This window comes from Dermacentor albipictus, chromosome 1, assembly GCF_038994185.2.
Source record: "Dermacentor albipictus isolate Rhodes 1998 colony chromosome 1, USDA_Dalb.pri_finalv2, whole genome shotgun sequence".
Classification (NCBI taxonomy): Eukaryota; Metazoa; Arthropoda; class Arachnida; order Ixodida; family Ixodidae; genus Dermacentor; species Dermacentor albipictus.
Genome location: NC_091821.1, coordinates 347,340,195 through 347,356,337, shown reverse-complemented (window position 1 = coordinate 347,356,337; position 16,143 = coordinate 347,340,195). Strand labels below are relative to the sequence as shown.

The 16,143-nt window shown below is 49.1% G+C and overlaps 1 protein-coding gene and 1 long non-coding RNA gene across 2 annotated transcripts in view; one reads left to right on the top strand and one right to left on the bottom strand.

Annotated features, from left to right (window-relative positions):
• The window catches only part of LOC135920033 (lachesin-like), a 126,682-nt gene that overhangs the window by 48,379 nt on the left and 62,160 nt on the right, over nucleotides 1-16,143 (bottom strand). The window lies entirely within an intron of this gene.
• The window catches only part of LOC135920347 (uncharacterized), a 304,841-nt gene continuing 295,118 nt past the window's right edge, over nucleotides 6,421-16,143 (top strand). The window contains exon 1 of the long non-coding RNA XR_010570231.1: nucleotides 6,421-6,910. This is a non-coding gene — a long non-coding RNA (uncharacterized lncRNA). The remainder of the gene's footprint in view (nucleotides 6,911-16,143) is intronic.

The window sequence follows — 16,143 nt, the reverse complement described above, 5'->3', positions numbered from 1 at the left end:
TGTATAGCAAAAGATGCAAACTGTGCCTGCAAGGCAGGCAGGCAGGCAGTTAGGCGTAATGCAGGAAAAGGAGATAAGGCTGTATTTTGTAGTTATGCTGACGAGCGTAGCGTGTATTGCGTCGCAAAACTACGCAAAAGTTTTATTTTAACAATATGAACTGTTGTAGTATCGATCGCGTCATACGTTTCCCAGCGGTAGCCTACGTAGCCCAGGCTGCTTTATCATATCCCATGATCAGTTCAAAGAAAGTCAATGTATAAAATACTTTAAAAAATACAAATAAATTGGCTGCATTGATGTGATATGAAGGGGAGGAGAAAAGCACACTGGCAAGAAAAACGAATGTCAACGTAGCTAACGCAGTAAATTAGGTGCATACGTTGCCATATCGATAACCTAGGCCGCTTTCCTTATCTCTACTTTGTTACCACTTTACCTCCCCCTCTCCTCTCTCCCCAGCGTAGGGTAGCCAACCGGATTTTTTTTATCTGGTTAACCTCCCTGCCTTTCCCCTTTCCTCTCTCTCTCTCTCTAGGCCGCGTTTTGTTGTTGTAATTGTGGTGAGTACTCTTAGCCTGCTAGAAAACCCACTTTCGTGTGCTGCTACCTAACCCCTATCGCATGGCTCTCATTAAAAAGAAGTGCCCGACGGTTGGTTACAAATCCGGTTCTCGCTGCTCGATGCTCTAATACTTAATTAGTCCGTGAACAATTTTTTCCTTTTTTTTTGCTGAATTAGGCCACAAATGCACGGGCAGAAGTCTCTCGTACGACCCGCCGTGGTTGCTCAGTGGCTATGGTGTTAGGCTGCTGAGCACAAGGTCGCGGGATCGAATCCCGGCCACGGCGGCCGCATTTCGATGGGGGCGAAATGCGAAAACGCCCGTGTACTTAGATTGAGGTGCACGTTGAAGAACCCCAGGTGGTGGAAATTTCCGGAGTCCTCCACTACGGCGTGCCTCATAAAGTGGTTTTGGCACGTAAAACCCCATAATTTAATTAGAGAAAAGACGGGGAATGCGGGAGATGGACATTTTCACGTTTTGCTCATAATATAATTAAGTCTCTCGTAACATCCGTACTACCTCAAATCGTGCAAGCCATCGCTGTGACACGCTTGGCACGTGAGTCGCGTCGGATGGCTACAATTTACTGATAAAAGGGAGAACGCGCGCTCTTCTATCTGACAATTAAGATTGTTTAGTGACGCTTTCTTTGTGGTGCCCTAACGTGCGCAAGGTTCACATTGTTCCCGCTTTGACATAAATCCCGACTGTACGTGCACAAAACCGGTTACAGAGTCTCCCTTGCAGTTTGAACATGTCCCCTAAGGGAGCCCTAATTACCAGCTTTCCTTGACATGTGCAAATGATAACGATACCGAAGGAATGGGAAGCTCTGAATGACCACCACAAATTATAAATAAAGGCGTCTTAGGCAATACGGTCTGTCGCTACAACGCTTGAATGCTAGTCGAAATAGCGCCGACAGTCACATTGAAATGGGTTCTGCCGGAATACTCTCGTTGTTGTCATTGTTGTATACTTAGTATATCAAAGTGCTAAAAAACATACCAAATAAATACGAAGGTATCTTCCATTTCATAAGCTATACTTTATTTGATCAGCTGATGCTGCAATGGTGGCCACGGTGAGAAACAGAGGAAAGCATTTTCGCTTCGATGAGCCATTCTGTTTATTCGTCTATTCTTCGGCGGCTATTGAGAGCGGAAGAAAAACACGGCGAAAAAGACATGCGCACGCCCGACAGTTCACGGAACAGCGGGGGGAAAAAAAGTCGCGTCTCCCAGAGGGATCATTTTGACGTGTCAGGAAGCAGATAGGGGAGTAAGTCGTTATGTTGGGCGTCAAAGGGCCACTCGTGTTCCAAGCAAAACGCACATCCTGTGAGACGTAATTCGAGAGAAAAAAAAATTGAGAGAGAAAAAGAAAGATGAAAGTCTCAGCAGGAGTAAAGCTCGCACCGAAAAACAAACAGACGTTGTAAGAACGTGTCGCGCAGGCTCCCGCATTGAGTTTGTTCCCTCGACATTCTTTTCTTTTTTTTTCAGTTCGCGTAAAAGTCGTTTAATGCGCGCAAAGATCACGAAATAAAGTGCGGATCTTTGCGACGTCTGCAGTTTCATTATTTTATTTTTTTTTTCTTCTTCTGCCTTCTTTCTTTTTTTTTCCAGAATTGAAGTACGCCGACCGAGGACGCGAGCTCTTGTGCAATATTGAAGATGTCCGTTCAAGCTTCAAAGCACAAAAGAAACACAAAGTAAAATAAAATTTAAAAAAAAAATGGAGGAACCAGCTTGCAAGTGAGGGCGCAAATAGACGAACTTGGAAGCGACTTCTCTCTTTATGACGCCCCAAGTTTGCCAGCGAAGTTGTTACAAGCCTTTCTTCAAGCTCCGCTGATACGTTGTCGCCGAAGTAATCTCGAATAGAGGCTCTTATGACGCTGCGATCTGTGCTGCCACGCATGTCTAACGGAGGAATGCTCTTGGTAATATACGTCTTCACGCTACGTGCACTGCAAATATAGGAAGTTGCTTCCAATAAACACCCCCAGGTAACAGAAACCCCTTGCGCTTCGAGCCCTGTAGCCACGCAGGAAGGCCTTCAGCCCATATATTTCAATGGAGGACGCTGAGCGATGGCTGTTTTTTTTTTTTTCTTCAACAGCATGCTCTCCAATTACAGTGTCGGCCTTCTGCTAATGACGTCACGGTCAAAGTGCGCAGGCACTTACTCATCTGGAAGACTTTGTCCCGGTGCATGGTAACTATACGAACCCATCTTTAGATCGTAGCCTTACACATTTCAACAATGACAGAAGAGTAGATCAAAGTGTTGTTTTTTTTTTCTTCTTTAGAACATCAACAATAATTCATTCGACCGAATTTATGATTTCATACGTTGGCAATTAAAGTTAATATAGTTGTCTATTTAACGTTTAAATTTGATGACTTTAGTAAGGCTCTGTATAAGTGCCGATTCGACATGGCTAAATTGCTGTGAACAGTGCGACAGATAACCGCTTCCAGCTATTAGTTCCAAGGTATTCTGTGAATTAGTACGCAAACCTGTAACGACGTTTGTGTAGATCTAGTGTCACGCGCCGACAGCGAGAGAGAGAGAGAGAGAGAGCAACACATAGCGAACTTGGAATGCATCATGTCACCGCGCAAACGACAACGGACGAGGAAAGAAACACACAGGACAGGCACCGCTGACGTCCGCGCCTGTCCTGTGTGTTTCTTTCCTCGTCCGTTGTCGTTTTCGCGGTTACATGATGCATTCCAATATCGACCACCAACTAGACCGCCTCTCCCTGTTACATAGTGAACTCTAGAGTAAGAACGTGAAGGGATAATGGAAAGGTAGGGAGTTTACCCAGGCTAAATACGATTGGCTACTCTGCATTAGAGAAAACAGAAAGAGACTAAGAGGTGGGGAACAGCTCAAGGAACGTGCCCATGCTGACGGCACCAAGCATTCGATGAAGCCGGACTCCTTTTGATTTCTTTCCTTGCTCTTTTTTTTTTGTGCGCAGGACTGATAGTGTCCATAAAGTTTACGTCTACTTCTTCTAAATACGTTTAATGTGACTAAACACAGGACCAATATAGTAGATTGATATGTGAGGAACAGGAACTCATACGAATGTTGGTTTGGCGAATACTGATCATTAAAAGTCTATATTCAGTGATGAGCCAGAAACCAACGTATGCAATTCTCTTTTTTTTTCTTTTTAGGCGCCCCCGTTTCTACCGATGTCACCCCACGTAACTGAACATTAGAAGCATAGCCAAGTTCTGCAGCAAGGACTGTCAGATATGAAAGCAATGGAGACAGCTGACGGAACTCTGAGCGCCGACTACCACTGGCGTTTTCCGTGAAACATTCGTCTTTGAAACCAAATATTTCAAAAAAGAACATAAAGCCCTGTTTGGCCGAAGGAAAGCTCACAATGACGAATCCTGAGCTGTGTACGCCGCGAAGGATTTCCAGGCTCGCCTTTCTCTTTCCGTTCAACATGGCTTGACACGACCACCGCTTTAGAAACACTAAAGAAAGAAAAAAAACGAAAATAAAGGACACTTCCCCTTCTATGGCACGGTAGTGGTCAGCAGTGCAGCCCTGATGGAGACGGCAGCGTCGCGAATGAGGCAGGAAAATGGTGAGAGCTAGCAAGAAAGGAAAGGACAGTTAGCCGCGGACAGCCCACTTCTGCCGCGACGCTTGTGGGGAACCGCGGCCGCAGCCGTAGCCACAACGCGCGCGCCAAGCAAGCGGTTCATTGCGGTGCCGACCACTGACTTAATTCGCCACTTGTTTCCGACTTTGGCGGGACCCCACCCACCCGGCACTCGAGGGAAAACGGAGCGACTTCGGGCGAACCGTGCACCAGGGCGGCGTCGGCGATCGGCTCCCCACTTGGTACGAATGGCGGCGCGCAGATGGGGCCGGCACGACTGCACTTGGCGAGGTGCCGCGTCATCGGCTTCCAACGACGCGCGATCTTCGTCCGTAGCAGAGGCACCAACGTCCATCGCCGCCGCTGACTCGCTGGCCGCTGACTGCCCGCTCTCGCTTACCATCCCTTTTACACACATACACACATACACGCACACGCTATATATATACATTCTTTTTCTCTTCCAATCCCACCGGTCGCGAAAAGTCATCAACACGCATCAAAAGTCGGCAGCCGCTCCACAATGGACGGCAGTGGTGCTGAAACGTAGATGGCCTGTCTGGCAGAGACGTTATTCCGCCCGATACTTACGGCCGCTTCCAACCATTACACTTTCTTTTGGAGCTTCCTGCTGCTGGCTTTCTCCAAAAAAATGCTGAAAGATAAGGAAACAAATGTTCCCAGAAACCGGTTGGTCTCGAGGAAGTGCGGCTGGATTACAGCCCGCGCGTTATGGTGCTGCTTATAACGCTGACGTTCGCGCTTTTCCCCCGCGTTTCTATACATGTGCGTTTGCTGGGGAGGCGATCATCGCAAGGTATACGATAAAAGCCAGAAAGCACGCCTATCGCCCCGCGGAGGCGCGAAGCAGCGCATCGATAGTTAATAGCGCCTGCTGTAATCTCGCTGAGCTTTTTCGTGTCGTGTTAGGCCGAATCCGGGCTCTGTGATTTCTACATACAGAAACAAGAGACGCGTTGAGTGATGTTAATACTACAATGGAGTGAACGCGAGCGAAGAATTGTTGTTAGTACCTGTGTTGCAAAGGTAAAAGAGTAACAAATGGAACGGGCAACGTACCTAACTTGTTCGCTCATAGGCTAGTGTGGCAGATACCACGAAAACTAAAAAGAAAGAAAAAAAAGGAGGGGGGGGGGGAGACGAAAGCATTGTGCTTGCGTGCAGGAGCCTCAAGAGATTAGCCTTTGCTCAGAGAGCTCACTTTCTTCCTTGTGTGCAGCTTTTGGGTCAAATTTATAAAGGAGATATATACTTGCCTAAACAAGAAGGAGAATTATAAATTTATACCTGAAGTTTCATATTGTTTGTGTTAATGTACTGTCAAGGTGAAAAATCGCGTTTGTTTAATTGCCATGGGCCCGTAAACCGGAAAACAATGTTCTCGTTACAATAAATTTAACTAACCGTTTCAGCTCTTCCAAATACTATGAGAGTATTTATAAATAAGCGAAATTTGACTCACTGCCTAATTACAGAGCCCATACACGCGTGCTTTTCTTTCCATGCGCATAAAAAGAAAAACCCTAAACCCCCAAGACATAAGGCAGAAAAGAAAAGTATGTACAATACGGTAACAAACGTGGTTGTAATAGCTATTTGCAAACCTGCTAACTGAAGACCCGCGAGAACGGGTGGCAAAGTAAACGCGAACGTCAGGGAAGAGGGCCGAAATCCGGCGAAGCCATTTACAAATGACTGCCGAACTTTGCTCTCGAGCCGCTGTAGAACTACGACAAACACTTCAAAAACAAGTAAAGCATGAAATGCGTATGCAGGCACGCACGCGCGGGAGGCGGTTTATACGGCCAAGCGAGGCGCATGCACCGAGAAGCGTCCCGCGAACGACGCCTTATCGCACCGACGTTCCGTTCCGCCTCGTTTTACAGCTTCAAAGCAGAGGAATGAAAGAAAAAAAAGCGGCGTGTCGGAAGTACCTTAGCTCAAAGCTGTACGCAAAGCGCGGGAGAGAGGCGTGGGAGGGGCCGACAGAGCGCGCGAGAGGGTTTTCGTTTTAAAAGAGGGCGCGCAAAAAAGAACGAGAGCGGCGTTGCAGCGGCGGCGCGTTTGACGCCGAGGTAGTTGCTCGCCCCCTTCGCGCGCGTAATTGGCACACGTCAGTGTTCGGAAGCACGTTTGCAGCTAGCCGGATAAACGAGCCCCAGAGCGCACGCACGCGCGTTACGGGGCGGTCGGCCACTAATGCAATAGAGGAAGGCCGCTGCAACCCGGCTCGGAAGTTTCCGGTCGCACGTTTCGGGCAACGCCGGCCGAATGTTTCGTACGACTTCGTCCTGTGTCTCACAGATGATGCTGGTTGCAAGAGTGTGACCGGTCTCAACGTCTCACTATACGTCGTCTGCTGGGAACGCATTATGCGACGATCGCTACGGGTGACACTATCGCCTTCGCGTGACGTAGTACTCAATCAGCTCATCTGATTTTGCGCAACCAGCCAATCAGCGCAAGCCTGACGGCGATACTCTCGCGCAGGCGAAGCTATCGCAGGAAGTGATCGTCGCAGAATACGCCGCCAAAACATCTTAGAAACCACCTTCGCGCGCCACATATATGCGTCCCGTCGAACTGGAACATTGCAGAAATTACTTAAACAATGGTTGACGGCAGCTAATCGTTGTGCACGCGGCATCTCGTCTCTCAGCCAACTACGCTCGTGAAAAAGGTAAGCGTACTGCGCAATATGTTTTGTTGTTAGCTACGCAAGCGGTCGAATATTGTCAGCGTGCATGTTGGGGCCGAAGTCCTTGTGCGCGTTCCACTCATGTTGGATGCAGCATGTAGCTCTAAAGTAACCGATGCGGGGGGAAATACGTGTATAAACACAATGTTAATCTATATCGCCTGCAACACGCAGCTAGTTTGCAGTCCAGGCATACTGATTTCGACCAGAAAGCCTTTCATTCGCACTGACTGGCTGTGCTTGCTCGGCGCCTCAATTGCATCGCTATCTGCTGTCACTGCCCTGTTCGCGGGCATCCGTGCGGAATGAACATTTCTTGGGTGTACTGAACTTCATCACTTGCATCCACAGTTAGTTCACGTCTGCAGTCCGTCTCAAGAGCACTGGGTTACTCCGCAAGGCAGAGTGGATAACCGATAGCGAGCGAGAAAAGAAAATGCGAGACAAAGAAAATGACAAAAGAAAGCAATTCCCGCGAGCTGATTCGTAGGTTCGAAGCTCGTGCCGTGAAAGCATACGCCTACCGAGTCTCCGACAACATGGCGTCCGGAACGAACAACGACAACGCCCTCCCTGACGAACGTCCGTCCATCCGTGGACCACAGTTGCACGCGCGTGTCTCGTATTACATAAAGGGGCAGCGCCGCCAGTCACGGCCAGCAGTTACGTCATCCGCGCCGACTCCCTACCGTGCGCCTTAATGGGAAACGTTTTCCTAGTTACACGGTATACACCCATTCGGGACTTCATTTTTTTTTCCCTACTCTCTTCGAACGCGTAAAGCGGAGGGCAGGAAGAAGTCACGCTTCGTTCATAAGATAGAGGTAGGTCATTCATGTGCAATTCCTCCCAGCGGCCGTTTCCTTTTCCGGCCTGCTCGAAAAAAGAGGAAAAAAGGGACAAGAACATATAGTAATAGAGACAACGAGTACATGCCTTCCTCTTCATCATATACCAGCGTGCCGCCAGGCTTCCCGCCTCGTGGTTTTGTTCGTCTTTATGGGACCGAAACTTCCAATAACGACGTCGACCATCGATGCGGTGTTGCCGTCGCGTACGGTGGGCAGTATGTGTGCTCAAACAAGCTAATGTTTCCTGCGCTACCTGGCGCTAAAGAAGGAGTTCCTCTCCTTCGGCGAGGTTGTAGGTAGATGCTTTTTCTTTAAAACTGACGAGTAGTCTCTGACATACTCCAGCTGAACTGGATGACAACACTGTCGTCCGGATGACAACACTCTTCTTAGGATTGTATGGTCAGTACCGCTTGGTCAGCATTGAACTTCGGGTGGTGCTGCTAAACACGTTCAGAACTGACGTGACAGTGATATCTCAGTTAAGCACGCTGCCTTTAAGTGCGTGCTGGTTTACGAAGGGATGGTATAAGAAATCGAGGAGAAGGGCGGCTTCGTCTACCGGCTCTTACACACACCGTTTATCTTTCTGCCAAAAGGGGTCAGCTTTTGCTCTGCTGTAGAACGAAAAGAAAACAAATAAACCACCACAAGGAAAGGAGGTTCCGTTAACGTGAATTTTGTCTGGATGGTTATGCTTAACTCGAGAGTTTGGACAAGTACTTATTCTGGTATTCCGGTTCTGGCAACACACAAAGTTCTTGGTGTCTATAAGTTCTCGCTATTGATCTGGACAGCTGCGTTTGGTATAACCGGATTTGGTCTGTACGTTCTTTCTTGTTTTTTTTTTTCGAGCCAGTATTATCTCGCCACTTTGATCTGTGTTAAAGGTATAGCGACAATATTTCTCACCGCCAACTTTTCTTGCCTGTAGCCTCCACTTTATCTGATTCGATGCGCACCGAATTTTCAAAACCCTGTTCTCGGCACGCCGGTATTGCCAGAACACGCGTGCTCCAGACGCCGCTTTCTCTTTCGATACAGCCGTGCTTCAGAACATCGGTTCGATATGACGTACCCTTGGCGACGACCTTGACCTCTCGAGGTGAGGCATGTTTCCCCCAAGGAGGCGCTCGCTCGCACGCTAAAGTTGTTACGGGACACTGCGATACATGAATCCGGCTAATCTTATTTGACCTCACCACACAGCCAAACTACCTGTTTTTCGGTCAAACACACGAAAGAACTGCGAGAGGACAATGAATCGGGAGCCCCAGGCGCCCAAACATTAGGTTTCTCTCTCTCTCTTTATTATTATTATTACTTCTTTATTATTATCTTACTTTTATTTTTTTGCGCCTCAGCAGCTGCTGTCGCTGGCACGGCGGTCAACCGTGAAAACCGGGATCCAGAAACTTTTGAAAGTACAAAGGACTTCATGAATTATTCAGCGTCATCGACCAACAGCGCCACTCAAGGAGGAGTGGAGAGAAGAAAAAAAAAAGAAGCGTGACAAGGGGCGAAGACCAAGAAGAAGCACACGGTCGAAGGAACTGCGTGCGTGAGGTCGATCTTGTCATGTTTGCGCCTTCTTCGATCTGTCATGTTTACGCATTCCTCGCGGCAGCGCCGGGAAGGCAGGAGAAGGGGCGGAGGACTAAAGGGAATAACTGTGGGAGGGCGGTTGGGGTTGAGGGGAGGGGAGTCACTCCGGCTTGTCGGGAAGCACTAGAGGGTGCAGTGAATCCAAGCTTAGCACCCGCAGCGAGCCATCGGCGCGTGACTTTCTCTCCGACAGACCGCGGCCTTCCTTATTGAGTCGTACTACCATTCCTATACGTTTTCGTCCCTGGTGCAGACAGTCAACCCTGCCTTACGGAACGCCGGGCTCGACGTGGACGCTGGATTTGAAAGGCTCACCCTGACCTCTCTTCGAGGCCGCTCCGCAGGCATCAAAAGCGAAGCCGCAGGCTGGTGGAAGCGCGATCGAGTTTGACTTCGGTGGTTTGAGGCCCCGATCATGCACGCGTACACACTGGAGAATGTGGTGGTCGGAACGACATCGGACTGGCCTACCAGACGAGGCCTCGCTCGCTGAGTTCGACGAACGAGGTGCGCCGGCGCGCTAAGGCGCGCGTGGCTGTGCGTGGAAAGATTGATCTCTATATGCGGAGGAAGACCCAGCCTCCTGACAAATGAGACGAGGGCCCTCTTCTTTCATGAATTTTCCACGAGCATCGCTTCCTTCACTTATCCGCGTTAGCGCCATCTACGCATGCTTTCCATAAGAGAGGTGTAGTGTACGTTGACCGCATGCTCGCCCCAAATTCCGGAGGGCTTTGGAGGCATGGGCACGCGCACTCCCGCATCGTTAAGCCACCGTCATCGTGGCTCTGAGAATACATCTTGGGTCGTGTACGGGCCGATCAGAGAAGCCAAGCTTCTGCGATCGAATCGATCTGCATAGCCTTTGAAGATGATGTCCGGTTCGAAGGCCGAACAAGCAAACGAGGAACAAATAAAATAGAAGAGTGACCGCACAATTCCTTTACTGAACGCCTGATCCGTGAAGGCTGACAAACTGCTGGCTTCCTGACTGCTTCCTATGCCACTGCTCTTACTCCTATTACATATAATAATAATAATAATAATAATAATAATAATAATAATAATAATAATAATAATAATAATAATAATAATAATAATAATAATATCGCGGTGAAGACGGTAGTGAGTATGATTAGAAGACCAACAAAGAGACAAGTAGAAATAAGAAAATAGACGATGTCTAGAAAACTTGACCTTTACCATGGCACCTCGCTTTGTCAAGATTCTGTAGGAGGTTGTGCTGATATGTGTAGTCTTCCTCCCAAATAGCAGAAAAAGGCATTTAATGGGTTCAGATGGTCTCCCCTTGCTCAACATTCGCACAAAAATCGCAGTTTTATGGTGCGTATCTTTCAGTATAGCACTGAGCACCGTTACTAGCATTGTTCATCAAGGAGAGACTCTGAATTTTCCTTTATTCTCGCACATTGCAGCGACTGATGCTTAAAACATGGCGGTTATGTCATTTCTAACACCTGCAATAAAGCTAAGCGGGACCTTCGATACTTGATTAATCGCTCAGAGCTGCAACCGAGAGACGCAGGTAAAAGCAAATTGTCACTTATTTCTTAAAAACCAGACAAGTAACCATGCGAAGTGCTACATTGAACGATTCAACCCGCAAAATGGGATATTTCTGCGAAATTTCAGCAATAACAGAGCACTGGTAAGTGCAAATTATATTTTTAACGATTTTAAAGAGAAAAAACGTGCCCCTCTGTGTGTTATAACTATGCGCGCGTTTGAAATCTGAGCCCTATGCCTTGTTTCTCTTATGTACAGCAAAGGCTGAGAACGTCTCTGCGTTGCTTTCTAGCTCGATCTCAACGGACCTTACGACAGCATGCCACGCGAAGCCATTATCGTCGTTCTCAAAACGGGAGGCAATGATGGTCGGACGTTTCGCTGGATGCACAAATAAAGTCGGGTACAACTTTAGAAAAAAAGCGGCATTTGCTCCTCAAAGGCGGATGAGCACGAGCATCTACCAATGGCCGCACACTCTGGACTGACGTCATATGAGCCGGACGGCCGGTGACCCCGCCGACGGAGATGGCCGCCCGCGCTTCGAACTGCTGGGTCAAGTCGCGTCAACTGTGTGCGGCACCACCTCGTCAGAGCGGATTCCCGAACTATTTGTGATGGTCTATCATGCCGCAAATATTACTGCGAGCTTACGATGCACCATGTGTGCCGCATGTGTTTATTCTGAGCCGTGATACGGCGAAGAAACAATGCAGTGAGCATCGCTGACGCTTCACCTGAAAACAGGATCCTGCGGAGACCACACCGCTACAAGCGCACATCCTGCGGATTTGTTCGATGTTGTTTTATTTCGCTCCCCGAGTGAAGTTACGTCGAGGGAAGTTCGCCAAAGTCTAGTGCCTACTTTCAGCGGCTGGTGTGTTCGTGTACTGTGTCGCTGCGATGTCGCTGTGTCGCTTCACTCCGTCCGACTAAAATGTCGGACGGAGTGAAGTAAGGGAGCAAAACCATTCTCGGGAGAAATCAGAAAAGCGTGCGCCATTAAACAAACCTACGAGTGTATCAACAGAAAATATTTGCGAAACCAGTCTCCAACGTAAAGATTTGTTCCCGCGAACTTAGCGTGAACGATCGTTGTCAGCAGTGAGATAGACGAGCGTCAAGCGGCGGTGTTGTTGCGTTGGGTAGCACCGTCGATTGATTGCTGTCCATCTGTGCTGACTGCACGCGCAAGCTGTAGAATGGGTGCTGTTGCATAAGGTGTGCTGCCAGCGCTCGATGTGGTTTCCCGCAACACAGATCCGTGCTACTTTCCGATTCTCGTGATGTGCTGCTATTAAAAATTCCTAAGACAGTGTTAAGCGAATGGTGAAAAAAGAAAGAAAAAACATACGACAAGATAGGCACAGCAGCATGTGAATGCCCCCCTAATACCTCTATCCGCGTCTGTTTGTAAATGTGTATGGTTGTTTTCTTGCGTTTGTCTATTTTTTTATTTCCCCCATTTCTTTATATTTTAGATTTTCATAGTTTTCCCGTTCGTGCGTGAATATGCGCCTGCTTCCGTGCGTGTTTCCGCTCTCTCTTGTTTATGCCCTTTTATTATATATTATCATTTGTTTTTGTAAGCTTTCTTTCAGCAGTCTTTTTGCCCATTTTCATTAACCCATCTCATAAAAAGCACCAACTCCTGAACACAGTAGGGCAGGTCTCTTCCATCTCATTAAAGCCTTTGTCAATGGTCCACCTCGTCTTCTCAATCTGCCTACTCGCTCGGTTTTCTGTCCTTGCTTATTTTCTTCTTGCCGCAATGTGATTAACCAACTTGCAATAAACAAATTTCCATCTACTATAAAAACATAGAGTTTAAGATGCAGTTTCTTAAGAGCATCACGTGGGTCGCAGAGTAACTTTGCTTCTTACCCCCCTGTTCATGTTTGTGCATTGGTGCATGCGGCAGCTCGCCAGAAGTGCACATGAAAGGTTGCCATATTGTGAAACAGCACCTTGCTATGCTGATGCATTTTTCACGCTTCCAGTCTTATTAAACATATGGTTTCGCTGCCGATCACATATGCTGGTACAAATTTTCAACACGAATAACATTGTGCAGTGGGGTGTTATTTCCTGTCTGACGCTTAATTAAACAATGGTTATGGCATGACTGCGGCAGCTGCTTCTTCTCCGGCATTTCACTGTAGGCGATGTTTTTGCTTCTGAGCCACTCCTGTATTCTTTCCTTCTTCGAAGCCGTCATCGGCAATTTCTCTTCTCGCCGGGTATGGTAAGGTGTATTCTCCAAAACAATGACGCTACCTGCTGGTAACTTCATGAGAACGTCATTAAATCCCCCCCCGGGGATTTAATTTAACACCGGCCTGGTTATTTAAAACGGGGCGAATAAATTCTCCGAACTGTACGGCATGCAACGAGACAGGAAACATTGAGCACTTTTTGTGGTCCTGCCAGCAATTCCAAGATGCAAGAGACACTCTCCTGAAGAATTTGCAAAACAAGGACCTTCCACATGCGCGCCTGCAACACCTTATATTTCCCGAGGGATCAGTGATGGCCCGCAAAGAAACTTCACGTCTCCTGATCGAATTCTTAAGAGAGACTGGGTTGATGGACATATGGTGAAACCCATCAGCGGTAGCGTGCGAGACGCTCGGGCGGAGCAATTGCCGGCCTTGTTCGCCAGGCTAAACCCGCCTGTTGCTACAATTCACCACCACCACCACCACCACATCCCCCCCCCCCCCCCCCCCGAAGCGATTGCCGTCCATTTCTTCGTGATAGTCGACTGTTTTTTCGCCGCGGAATACATTCAAGCAACCGTCGACGAAGGCATCCTCGCTGCCGATCTGCGTCACAATCAGGCGCTGGCCTTTTCCAGACGATTGTTTCAGACTCGTCGACAGGCCATTTGCTCGAGCGTACAGGCGTCCGCGTTTCTGCACCACAGTGTCTGACCACACGATCGACTGAGTGTGTCCCGCCGTCACCCATGTCTCGACCAGGAAACTCTTTCAGCCTTCCGCCCGGTAGCGCTTTACGCCACGAAATTAGTGATTCCATCATTCAGCGATGTCGTCCCGGTCGATAAGCAGTGAATTGCGGCTCCTCTTGTGCTTGAGTCCGATCTCGACATGCAGGCGACGCACAGCACACCGCTACAGTGAGGGGACGTCCATACGCTTCGTGAACTCGTTAGTTATCTTCTCGACCATCGGTATCTCGTTGCGGCGAAAGAAATCGTGCACACATGACCTCATCGCGCACAACATGAAGCTGTCATATTGCGTGCTGCGTCTTCTTTTCTCCGCATATCGTGGGCGCTTTCGCGAGGGCGTCGAGAGTTTGCCACCCGAAATATGCGAAGCTTTCATTTCCCTCCTCACCTTGAACACGATGCTTTTGCTGAAACCGAGCATCTCGGCGACAAGCTTGGTCGTGTCCTTCACGCTGCGTTCAGGCTCCCTGTTACGCCAATGTACTTGTAGCAGTAGAGGATCATGTTGCGTGAATTGCTATTCAGGATGTGGCCACTCTTGTTCTTCTTGTCAAGGCTCCTTGGTGATGTGGACATCGAGGCAGCACAATGCTCATCCGTCACCAAACGATCGCTATCCGATGTCACCTCGCTGGTCATCATGACGGAAAACTCGCACGGAATGCCTTGCGCGAACTGGCGAGATTGCTGGCTTGCAAAAAAAAAGGAAAAGAAAAATAAACGTGAAAAAGAAAGCCTACCACATTCTTAAAAATAAGTTTGTGAAAACACTAAATAAAAAATATCGATTTTATGCTATTTAAAATCAAGAGTATTTATTTAAACGATGAATGAAGCATTTTTGTACCTTTCCTGCCTCGACCGTCTTCTCCCCCAAGTTTATAATGGTTGCGATAAATGCATTGTTTTTTTTAAGTACTTGTTCAGTACCAAATGATTCACTTTGTGGGGATTTGGGGAATTCGACGCGCCATGGCGCGGCCGCATTTCACCCATGTCTGCAATCCAAAAAGCCATGCCGTTCTTGCTCCGAACCAGTTTAGCGGTGGCGCTCCACTCGCCATGGTTCGTGGGTGAGGGCGGAGCTGGTGACGTCACGGGAGTGGCCCCTCGTGGCTACTGCCGTGACGGTAGCAGCTCTCTTCTCCTTTGGGACAGCACCCGGTACGTACGATGCTCTATCTCGTCCGCCGACACCTTTGTGACTAGGATTGAGCTCACGCACGGCGCCTTTGCCCGTGCGGGGAGCGCGTACCTCGTGTTGTTTCCTATCCCGACGCTAAGCCGAAGAACGGGTGCCTAGTGCTCGCGCGAGGTCGTACCACGCCGAGCCGCACTTATCGGAGGCCCAAGCCGAAGGAGATTGCCCGAGCTCTCGCGAGTTGGCCCATTGGTTATCGCCAGAGCTAGTAGCATAGCCGCCGGGACTTTTCCTAGCGGCGCGTCCCAGCTTGAGCCTGTGCTCTCGCAGCGACGTGCTACAGGCGCCCCTAGCTGTATTTTTCGCCCTTGGTGCGGGACCCCTTTGGTTCCCCGCCGTCCCGGGACCGGGCGTTTGTGCAGTGTTGGGTGCCGTTGGAAACAATAAACGGTTTCCTTCATTTTAGGGCAATACTGTGTTTTTGCGTGCGTCGCTCGGTAGCCCCTTGTGGCCTGAGCTCGCGCGCAGCGGCGCTAGAGGCTGACGGCTGACGCGGCCCTGTGGCTCGCTAAGCTCGAACCCGCGGTGGTCGGTACTCCTGTGAGACACGAAGACCCCACACTGGCGCCCAACGCGGATTCAAAGGCTCATTAAGCCTTTGTCTGTGCTTAGCCGAGTTAGTACGCCTTTGCATATTATACTTGCCGCGTTATGTCTGCTAGGCCGAGTGACCTTTGTCATTTGTTAGGGGACTTTTGCCCTTTGTTACCGCGAGCAGACGCCGCGTTGCTCGATAACGGGGCCAGTGCTCCGTTTGAGCAGCGGACTTATGCACCCTCACCTGTCGCAGCCCCCTGTGGGGACGACAACACGAGGCGCTACGTACCAGCTCCCAGTGGAGCAGTAGCGTTGTTTGGGAACGGGGCCAGAGCCCTCCCCGAACAGTGCACACCAGCACATTCGTCTGCCACAGCTCCCTTTGGAATGCAAGGCAGTGCGATGTCGCAGCGCTCTCGATCGGCTCCCTGTGGAGTTCACGGAGCGCGGCACGGAAACGGGGCCTTAGCCCTCTCCGACGTGTGCCCGATGGCTGCTACTCAAATGAGCAGCCAAAACC